Raw genomic sequence first — 10136 nt, forward strand, 5'->3', positions numbered from 1 at the left:
TGAGAAAATTTGATGTTTCTTACCTACTATTTAATTAAAATGTAAAATCTAGAATATTAATTTTTTTGCTTGAGCTTTTTTTTGTAACAATAATGTTTGAGGCGCTTCAAATAACACGTGGAACAAAACCTGTGGAAGCACTTATTAAATTTTTACGATATAGGATGTAAAGAATTATATGATCGTCTCATAATTGTAACTAGAATAATTGAACCGGTTATTTTAAAAAGTTCAATCTTTTTTTTTCAAGTTTTAAAGAAATTTGAAAGTGTAATTCAGAAGGTTTCGAAAGGGGGAGTCCCCCTGTCCACACAGCATGGCCCCCTTTACCGCGCACCCCCTCTTGCACCCAACAGACAAAGTACACTATAGCATGCTACAAAGCTTTTCTCACTGAATTATTAAATAGTAATAATTTCATAAGTGAATTTTTTTTAATATTCGTGCATTTAAAAAATAATTTTGTCCCTGTAAATATTATAATTATGGTCCCAAAAGGGCCTTTGTTAATCACATAATTTTCATTCGTATAATTTTTGTTAAAATGTCTTACCTTTCTTTAGATGTGACCGTGAATAAACTGATATTTTTAATGACGATTACATTCTACTCATCGACGACATGCTCATGTTTCACAGGAACAGATATATACAAGATCTTGTCTTCACCAAGCCATGCCTTAACTTAACTTTTTCCATATCACAGTCTTCTGGCAGTTTACACGGAATATCAGTGGTAGTATCGAATAAGACGTTTCCGTCCTCATCTTGCTGACCTGTCTTGGTGCCCGTAACTGAAATGATGTTATCACGGACCTAAAAATTACACATATTATTGAATTCATTAATTATTTTATATTAAAATAGCTGCATACATGTAAGTTAGATAGTACTAGGCTCTATGCCCCTGTGCACTTTACGACCAACTTCCTTACAGTTAATAACAAATATTTACTTTTCCGATTTTGTTAAAACATTTGAATAAAATACGTCATTTTGATTGCTATTAAACGCAAAAGTTTTAACTAGAGATTATTTGATCACATTGTCAAATTTACGTGCCCAAGAATGGTCTTGACCAATCACAGAACCAATAAATCGACGACAATCAAAATTTTGTCATAGGTATGGTAAAAGTACGATAATAAGTCTTTTAACAGGTAGAGAGTTGTATTCATACTCAAGTCTGACCAAAATTCTTGACGAAGCAGAACATAACACTAATTGGCATGTACGTTTTAAGATTTAATTCAAGCGTTTGAGACGAGAAAGATCAAATACTCAAAAAGTGAAAGTAGAAAAGACTAAGACAAAGAACTTTCATACTTACGATGGTGGTAATTGAATCCAGAGAAAATTGTGTACATTCTACCATCCTTTCATAGACATTCTACAAATACACCACTATCATGAGTTTGTAGGAACAAAAATAATATATTTGGTCACAATTGCTCACCTTTACCTTATTTTTGATGGGTGGAAAGGAAGAATAACTGACGGGTATCTTCGTAAGGTCCAACTGTCTCGCCTTTGTAGACGTGTCGCTGAAAGACGCAATCTGATGACCCGACAAGTCCCGGTTGTTAACTTTTTTTTTTTTTTTTTTTTTTTTGTGGAGGGAGGGGAAATGCATTGAGGCACACCGCAGGGACAGTGGTAGTGAGGGACTTGGTGGATTTTTTTTATTAGACCACCCATACCCACGAAACCCCCCCCCCATGCCGCGTGGCTTTTGATCCACCCCGGAACCGCGTTAGCATTACTTCAGGGTGGAGCCATTAGAGAGACCATTTCGTCTCACAGCATTAACGAGCTAACTCGCCACCAATTGCTAGAGATGCTGATGCTTTCGAGTCCTGAAAAGGACTCGGGGTCCCTGAGGACCAGCACCCTTTCTAGCGCTCCATAGTAGGCCGCTAACCTAGCAAGCACCACTGTAAGCTAAAAAGTACCCGGTGCAGACTGGGTCCACATTAGCCTGCCTTTCAACTCAAGGCCTTTTTGCCTTATTTTCGTCCTGCTTGGGCCTTACCCCTGGCCTCTTCTAGCGCTTTTTTGAATGAAGGGCAGCTCCCACTGCCTGCTTCGTGCTTGTTGTCTGTCGTTGGGCAAAGGAAGCACTGTGCTGGGCCTGGACACTCTTTCTTCCGGTGGTTTGAGCTTCCACACCGGAAGCAAAGCTTGGATCTGTTTTTGTTCTTACAGTTGCCTTAAACGTGTCCATAGCCCAGGCATTTGTAACATCTTGTTACTTTAATTCTTCTTCGTATTCGGCAGCTTATGAAGCCAACTCGTAACCTGCCTTCCTCTTCTACTTGTCTGGCAGTTGCTTCGTCCACCTTTGTCAACGCCAGCCTCTGTCCTCTGGCATTTGGCTTTAAGAGAGCTACTTCTGGCTCCTGGCTCTTAAGTACAATAGTCCTAGTGAAAGCCTATTTGACCTCATCTTCCTTTACAATAGCATCCAGGTCTCGGACCTCTAATGTCACTTTTTTGTTGCTCATTTTGACAGTACCCTGTCCGGCTACCGACTTTTCAATTCGCTGTAAGAATGCAGTAGCATTCTCTACACCTTTGGCCTTAATAAGTATGTCTCCTTTTTTTGTAGTGACAACACTTAGGACTGCCACATTAGCTTTATCAGGGTCAAAGTTCGCCTTTATCGTCCTCAGCATCTTTGCAAAGGTCTGCCCTTCGGCCATCTTCACTACTACTGTTCTTGTCGCATTCCACTTTTTTCTTCTAACTTGTTTTTTCGTTCAGAAGAATTTCTTCTTGTTTGCCACTGCCTGTTTTCTTTTTCTTTGGAGGCATGGTTTGCTGGCGTTTCTCAGGGCTGTCCGATGGGCTACTGTTTCTTTTACTTCGTTCTATTTCCTTTAGGGCAGTGTTCAGGGTTCTTTTCTGTACCTGCCGTCGGAACTTATCTCGCCTTTGTTCTCTACACTGCAGGGATTCGAATGATAACTTCCAAGCGTTTGCATACACTTCTTCTTCATGAAGAAAGCCTTTCCATAGCACCTCTGCCTCTTGAAGGTGTTTAAGCGCGGCTTTTAGCCCATTCTTAACAGCGTTCGCTGTGTTGCCGTACTTATCGTTAATTAATTGTAGCGTCTCTGTGATATCTTTCGTTGCTGATTGGACTTTATCAGCCAATTGCTGCCGCTTTACTCTGAGCTTAGCACCATCTTTTTCTAGAAAGGTAAGCTTTTCCTGGGTCTGGTGACTAAATACCGACACGTTGCTGTCCTCGGTGTCGTTAGTGCCTATGCTCGACAGGCTTCCTCTTCGTCCTTTGTCCGTTAGAAAGGGCCATAAAACATTGAGCAGTCCCTGATGGCCATGAGACACGTCTTTGTACCCCCCTCCCCCCCAGAATCCGTGGGGCCTGCGACAGTCACCCGGGCTTTCACCGGATCGGAACTACCGGCGGATTCTCTCAGAGAGGTTACCGCCTTGGGTACAGCTTTTGCATCAACGTTTTTTATATTGGCATCTTTTTTAATGTCGTACTGACCCGCAAGGGCCAGCACTACCCTTTTTTCTAGAAATGAGTATTTGGAAAGGGTTAAAACCAGGGCAGCAGCCCTTTCTGTTACCAGAGAGAGCTGCTACTTGCTCGGGCCGGCTGGGAGTCGCCACTCTCTCTCAGTCCCACCCACGGAGACTGCCCTGGCGTTCAGCAACAAGTCTAAGAAAGGTGTTCGTGTGTAATGTATGTATATGTTGGTACACAATGATCATTCCAGCGAGACGAGCGGCAGGTGTACAGTCCCACGATCGCGCAGACAACCCAACAAAACGGGCTGGCGTAAGGCACTAAGGTGCCACCATATAGCCTCCTCAGTGGTAGTAAGCCCAGATTAGTCGGCCCACCACGTCTTTTTTGTTTATGAGGTGTACAGCCATATCAGATGTTGTTACCCAGACTTACCTGGGCCTCATCGTCCGGCTGCACCCGCCGCCAGGCCTCCAACGCAAGCCCAGGAAAGGACCCACCACACGCAACCCGGAACAATCCGTAAGTATCCCTGTGTTTGTTTAGTGAGAGTGTGGTGCATGTATCTGAGAAGAAGGTTTTAACCGCCTCTAACTTCTATACACAACGGGTGCTAGTTTTTGTTGGCCCGCATCAAGCAATGGAGTGCCACCCACGGCGGCAGTAGAAAGCGAAGAACAAGGAGCACAAGCAGAGCCGGCCCATGCATCCACACCGGTGAAGACAAGGGGCAATATAGTCTTCCGTCCACAACACCACAGATACACATGCCAACGCCACACACGCCCCCCTACCACCACCACAGAGAGCAACCCCAGCTGCCCATCGTCACCTCATGTCTTTCGAGGATGCCCCTATCCGCCACCCGGGGAAGCGCCCGGTATGGAGAAACTAGCTAAAACCTCACCCGGGGTTGGTTGCTAACTGGAGGTCCAAAGTTTGTGCCCTCTTCATCTACACCTGGGATGTTTGGCTCCTCGTAAGGCATTTTAATGAATATACGAGTATATTGTAGTTTTCTGGATTTGTCAAAAAAAGCTCGAGTTGTGGTTAACTCTCTCGTGGTCACATCTGTAAATTACTTAATGTATATAAACTAAGCCAAATCGTATTGGTATTGGCCCCAAGGCTCAACAAGGCTTGTGACTATCAGCGCTACCAGAGAGGCTTTGAAGGACCAATCACCCAATAATATAGGCTCCGTGCACAAAGACACCAGCGCCAACTTATGGCTGGATGTTGAGTCCCGAGTCAGCGTGGTTACGAGAAGGCGGAGAGCAGCACGGTTGCCCACCCACAAAACATTGATGATCCTGACATCGTCAATCAGTAAGGATGTTTGTATGTATGTGTATTTTAACTGTAGAGCTTCATCGATCAAATCCTCTTTCTTTCTTTCCGTGGTTTTTAGCTCGTCTGCGGTTTGTAATTGTTTTTTATTGTCTAGCAGCATCCATATAAAATATTATGGCAAAAAAAAATACAAACAAAATTAAGAAATGGTGTTTAAACATTTTGTTAACTATTATGCGGTTACTAAATAAGAAAAAATAAATTGATTGTATTCGATGTTTTACAATTTTATTTTTTTTAATTATTTGAAACTAGTTATGTGTAGTACATACACGTACTCGTGTCGTGTCGACTTAATACGTCATGAAAAAAGAGATTAGTTATCACTTCAAAGGAAATTATTTTTTATTATTATTTGATGAACATGTTTCAGAGATTAAGTCAATTTACTGACTGACTCTTTACTAACAAATTTTCACTGCCAGTGATTAAATCGATTTGTTGCGAGAAAGAGATGATGCTTTTTTTCAATTAACGCTTCTTTCAAACGCTAAAAAACATGTTTCTGTTTAATAAAACGTTTCTGCATTGCTGAAATAAAATAGAATATAAAGAAAAAAATCGATGCGAAAATAAGACATAGTGATTTGGATCTAAAATTAACTTATCACACTCTATTTGCAGTTGGTTGTTTGAAATTGATTGAACGTTTTGATACTTTTATCCGTACTTCCTTTTTATTAGAAAAAAAATTTTTAATGCAACAAAAAATATACATCACATGGGTAGGTTTCTAAAGGATTACTAAAAATTAACACCATAAAAACTTATATTTTAATTTACGGGCTTAAAGGGAACTTAACGAAGTTTATTTATTTATAAATTAATTTATTGGTATTGTTAAATATTGAACAACAGACCTAGTGTAACCAGGTATTCATGGCAATAAATATAACTTTTACACTCATACGCTAATTCATGCCAGTGGAGCATATGAAAGGTATTTGGTACTTTAAATAAATGTGTCTTTAATTTCCATAATTTAGTGACAAACGATTCTAATCAAATAGTAAGATGTACAGTACAGTCAGATAAGAGACAAAGTCATTACTTTTACTTTTTATTTGCAAGCATTTTATATTTAACATGATAAATATATGTATATGTAAGCTTTACTCGGACTTCTCTATGAGCATTTCGGTAAAAAGCAAATTAAAATAAAATTGTGTTTTACATATGCTAGGTAGAAATTACTTCTTTGCAACAAAAACTTGGAAAATGTCCGATTTCTGTGCTAACACGAAATTATGACAAGTAATGATATCTGTATACATCTTGTAACCGAAGGAATTGTACCCACACCAATAAACACATTTCAAAACTCGAAGTAAAGCAACTAGATATTTTTTTTCCGTGACATCAATTATTCAAAGTACTGTAAAAGATTTTGACAAACAAATGAGTTAAATCTCACCAGTCAAATAAATTCTTTTTAAATGTGAGACAGTTGTCAAAAATCATTCAATAACGGATGGCTTCAAAGTCTTACTGAAAACTAGAACTTCCAATTCTTCTAAAAATATGTTTATCCCTTAAAGCTTAAATATCGTAAAAATTAAATTACCTATTATCCCCAACAAAAAATTTCCTTTCGTATTTTAAGTACTATACCAAATACTGCAAACATGATTGAATTAGTTTCCATACAGTGGGTGTGTCTGCATGTGTTTACAAGCTGCTCATTTTTTATAAAACAATCTGTGAAAAAATCTGTTTCTCATAAACTCACTTACATACGTCAAGCTCAAGATCAATACATCGCTTGAAAACTCATAAAAATAATAGCACAGGACAGACAAAAAAATATCCAAAACTTGCGGTTGTAGGGGAAAAAAGGCACTCGGTACTCTCGGTAGAGAGTTTGAGTGGATTGGGCCGTGATATTAAAAGGGTAGGAGCGAAAGTAGCTCTGATTTGCTTTAAGAAGATACGTGGCACTGCCTATAGTTGTGATTGGTTGAAGATATGTGCTCCAAAGTTGGATTAACCCGTCGTGGTGGTGGTAGTCATGTCATTGAAAATGGCGCAATATATTATTCATTTCACACTAGGGTATTCATATTTCAAGTTTCTGGCACCTACGTTGGTTTACTTCATGGGATATTTTCCGTTGTACGCAGAGAACTAATAAAAAAATAAGGTAGAAAAGAAAAAAATACGACGTCTTTCTATATTACAAATAATGAGGATCCACTTAAATCTCTTGCACTTGTGTCACTACTTATTCAAAAACTATTTGAAATTCGCATCTTCGAGACCTTAAAATTTACATCCATGGATACAGAAATGTTTTCATCTTTAAAAAAGTACAGTAAGATATCTGGTTCCATAGAATACTAAAATGTTGCAACAGAAATTTTTGTTTAATTATTAAGACGAAAGTCAGGTAAATATAAAATTACAATTGTAATGTAAACATAAACATTTCTTTAAGCATCCGAATCGTAACAAAATATATTTCTTTTAACTTTATTCAGTATGTGCTGCTCAAATATGTAAGATATTTTGTTGCTTATTTCTAAAATGCGGTCAATGTCATACTTCGATTTTTTTTTGTTTTCCCTTACCAGAGAAGTAGTCACGTTCTCGTCAAATCCCCAAAATGGCATTAAATATTAAAAAAGTACCCACACCAACGAATAGCTGTTTTGTGATTTTATACAAATACCAAAAAGAGAGTGTTTGATCAATAACATGATGTACTTACAAATAGGTCAGTGCTTGATCCAATAAACAGATAATAGGAAAAATAAACGTGAAACAAAAACACGCTCTGGATATATACGAACTAATATAAATATATTATGAGCAGAGCTGCGTAGAAGGTGGTAAAATTCAATTGTCATGCACATTGAACGTATCAGACCTGACACGCGATATTTGAGGGAACAAACTGTTCTTCTTCGGCTCAATTCTGTACACCTAGTGTCACTATACTTTGTTTTATGCTGAAAAGTATATATAGATTATAGGAAACTTTGGACGTTGGAAGGGAAAAACTCGGGGAAACGTTTCTAGAAGCGTAGGGGCCGTTATAATTATATATGTTCTTGACCGCAGGACAAAAATGTGGGTGCGTTGGGAGAATTTCCTGTACAATATTTTTAACATTTGTTACTGTATTTACAACCAAGTGAGTGTTGGCACTTTTTCTTAATTTTACTCATGCTTCTGATTTAAAGCTTAGAAAATTTTTGCGGCCTGACAGCTGATGCAGGAAGATACATAAATATTCGAATTGATCGATCAAGGCGCTTTGCTGACAAAAATTTCAGCTAACCGACCAAAACTTATTTTGAAATTATTTTGCTTGTTAAAATAATAACTATAAGCATATACATTATTGTATGAAAAATATTGTCACATAGTATTGACTGCTGAAAATAGTATAAAAAAAAAAATCTCACTAGAAGCTACGTTTACTTTATAGTGCAAATCTGTACATAAATATATTAGTTTCCTTGTAACATATGTACCTATACTTTTTATTAGGATCTGATAGTATAGAAGCACGAACTTTTTTTCCAAATAACATCACAGACTTTCTAAACTTGAAACTCATAAAAGATAAATTGGATTTGTTCTTGAGTATATAAGTCTAGAGTTTTAACTGATTATTACTTTTTGAAAATAAGTAACGTCCTTGTAAAAAAAAAAAATTTTTACTTGTACTGTGTCATTTTTAAGATGCACTGTAAGTACAAATAATACTTATCGGATAAGAGGTAGTATTTACTTACTCTACGATATTTTTGAAAATAAACAAATAATAGTATAAAACAAACTACAATTCACATTTTATAAAATTAAACTAACGATCATATTATTTTGTGCGTGCAGCGATAATTAAACATTAAATTTCTAAAACGCATAAAAAACACAAAAGTCATGCTACTTATCAAATTTTTTAAATTCCTAAATTACACGTTGAATCGAGAATCTGTGATATAAAGCGTAAAAAATGTATGATGTACAATTTACAAAAAAAAAAAAACTTGTTTGCTGTAAGAATGACCCATTTAAATACCAAGTTATAATACAATATCAAGCACTAATTACACATAAATTGGTCAGAACAACTACTAAAATATATGGTTTATATTATTTAGTGGACTAGGAATGATCAGTATTTGCTTGATATAGTACTCGCGATTGTTTAATGAGTTTAGTACGCTAAAAATACATAAAATATTTAAAAATTAGAAACACAAAAAAAAAATGTAACCAATGAACTGCTGTGCATAAATCAGCAAATTACTTGATAAGTAACGTCAGATACTAACAAATTTTTTGCGTTGCTAAAAAATTTAAATAGTTAAATATTTCAAAATTCAACAATATATATATATATATATATATATATATATATATATTGTCCAATAGTTACTGGTTACAAACATTTAATCTTCAATAGAACGTAGCTTAAGGCCTACATGATGCATTGCTCCGAAATTTTGTCATATATTGGTTTCTTTGCGACCTGTCCTACGCGGATTGGCTTTTGATTTGTTTGTTTTAGGAAATACAAATAAAAAGAGGGGAAGTTAGGAAGGGGTTGACTATGTCAATGGGCGTTCCTTTTCTCCCACTTCATGGCCAGGAAATTTTCGTAGTGGGAAAGAGAATATCAAACCCTTCAAGGCACAGCCCTACCACGTCACTGTCTCGCAGTCCGTCAGCTAGACAACACCTCAACCCAAAGTGATCACTGTGTTCTACGTTTTCTATACAGTTTGTCAAAAGAGTTTAGCACTTAACTCGATATTCAGCCGTGACAAGTGTCCTGTAAAAGTTAAAGACTCTAATACTCCCAGCATCCAAAGAGTGTCCATTCCAACCGTGCCCAGCTCAATTCTAGGAGTTCCCGGAAGTCATCGTTTGCGCCACAAGAATCAAGTTTTGACAAGTAAGTGCATGCCTAAGTCCTCTCTCTCTCACAGAAATAGATGCATCTCGGTGTTATTAAAATCATGTTGTTTTCTTTTGAGTGATGCAATTTTTTAATTCAGAATAAGCAGAAAACTACACAATACATAACTGAAAGCTATAATTAAAGTAAAATAAGAAAGAAATTTCTTATTGTCATTTCTTTGCTTATTATGACCGTTAGTTCTTTCTTTTGTGTGACTTGTGATAAATACAACTGAAATTTCCTTTGTTTTATTAGTGTCGTGTGCCAAAAAAAAATATTTGACATAAATTTTTACTATTAGAATGCAGTATTAGTAACGATAATCTTGAATCTTGATGTATGAGAACACAAAAAAGCAGTTTTGTGGACATTT

This window comes from Copidosoma floridanum, unplaced genomic scaffold (genome assembly GCF_036245765.1).
Source record: "Copidosoma floridanum isolate Cflo_tuat_1 unplaced genomic scaffold, Cflo_Japanese_pri ptg000025l, whole genome shotgun sequence".
In the NCBI taxonomy this organism is placed as follows: Eukaryota; Metazoa; Arthropoda; class Insecta; order Hymenoptera; family Encyrtidae; genus Copidosoma; species Copidosoma floridanum.